Genomic DNA, 1,722 nt, shown 5'->3' with positions numbered 1-1,722 from the left:
ACGAGGCAGTCGTCTTCATGGACGACAATTCGCGCCCCATCGTGCATATCTTGTGAATGACTTCCTTCAGGATAAAGATGTCGCTCGAATAGAGTGGCCATCATGTTCTCCAGACATGAACCCTATCAAACATACCTGGGATAGATTGAAAAGGGCTGTTTATGGATGATGTGACCCACTAACCACTCTGAGGGGTCTACGCCGAATCGCCATTGAGGAGTGGGACAATCTGGACCAACAGTGCCGTGATGAACTTGTGGATAGTATGCCACGATGAAAACAGGCATGCATCGATGAAAGAGGACGTGCTACTGGGTATTAGAGGTACCACTGTGTACAGTTATGTGATTTCCTGTCAGAGAGGTCACAGTTCATAGTAATTCTCAGAAAGTCATCGAGTAAACCAGAAGTTATTTCTGGCGTTCCTCAAGGTTGTGTTATAGGCCGTTTGCTGTTTCTTATCTATATAAACGATTTGGGAGACAATCTGAGGAACCGTCTTAGGTTGTGACGACGCTTTCGTTTATCGACTAATAAAGTGATCAGAAGATCAAAGCAAACTGCAAAACGATTTAGAAAAGATAACGAAAAATGTGTGGTCATCCGCATGAGTGCCAAAAGGAACTCGTTAAACTTCGGTTACACGATAAATCAGTCTAATCTAAAAGCCATAAGTTCAATTAATACCTAGGTATTACAATTGCAAACAACTTTAATTGGAAGAAACACATACATAATGTTGTGGGGAAGGCTAAGCAAAGACTACGTTTTGTTGGGAGGACACTTGAAAAATGTAACAGATCTACTAGGGAGACTGCCTACACTACACTTTTCCGTCCTCTTTTAGAATACTGCTGCGCAGTGTGGGATCCTTACCAGATACGACTGATGGAGTACATCCAAAAAATTGAAAGAGGGGCAGCACGTTTTGTATTATCGCGAAACATGCGAGAGAGTGTCACAGAAATGATACAGGGTTTGGGCTGGACATCATGTAAAGAAAGACGTTTCTCGTTCCGATGGAATCTTCTCACAAAATTCCATTCACCAACGTTCTCCTCCGAAACTGAAAATATTTTGTTGACACCGACCTAAATAGGGAGAAACGATCACCACGATAAAATGATCTCGGACGGAAAGATATAGGTGTTCTTCTTTCTGCGCGCTATACGAAATTGGAATAAGGGAGAATTATAAAGGTGGTTCGACGAACCGTCTGCCAGGAACTTAAATGTGATTTGTAGAGTATCAATGTAGATGTAAATGAAGATGTATTACAGTACTGTAAAAAATTTCTGCTATAGTGGGCTCAAAAGAGCAAATAATTCTTATTATGACTTTACTGTCCAGCCGTTCGTGCCAGCTTATACTTTATAATGACCATTTGGCCGAAAGTAGTAGCGAAACGAATTGTGCAAAATAAAGGACAAATGAAGGTTCACAATGAATTTTAACGTACAGTATGTATTGACAGTACTGAGAATATTTTGACGTTCATCAATACTTCTCGGCAATATTTCTAGTACTGACAATAGTCTAAGCGCGCCCTCAGACGGTTAATATATTGACTGTTTGACAATATTTTTGAACGTGTAAGTGTCCCTTTAACGATGTCTCCGCAATTCAAAGAAGTTCGTCGTGACGTTTCACTTCCACCACGATAATGACGGAGCTGTCAGCTGTCTACACGTGTTGCAGTGACGTGTAAAGCTATTGGTCTGT

Source organism: Schistocerca piceifrons, chromosome 1 (assembly GCF_021461385.2).
Source record: "Schistocerca piceifrons isolate TAMUIC-IGC-003096 chromosome 1, iqSchPice1.1, whole genome shotgun sequence".
In the NCBI taxonomy this organism is placed as follows: domain Eukaryota; kingdom Metazoa; phylum Arthropoda; class Insecta; order Orthoptera; family Acrididae; genus Schistocerca; species Schistocerca piceifrons.
Note: the sequence above shows the minus strand (reverse complement) of the source record.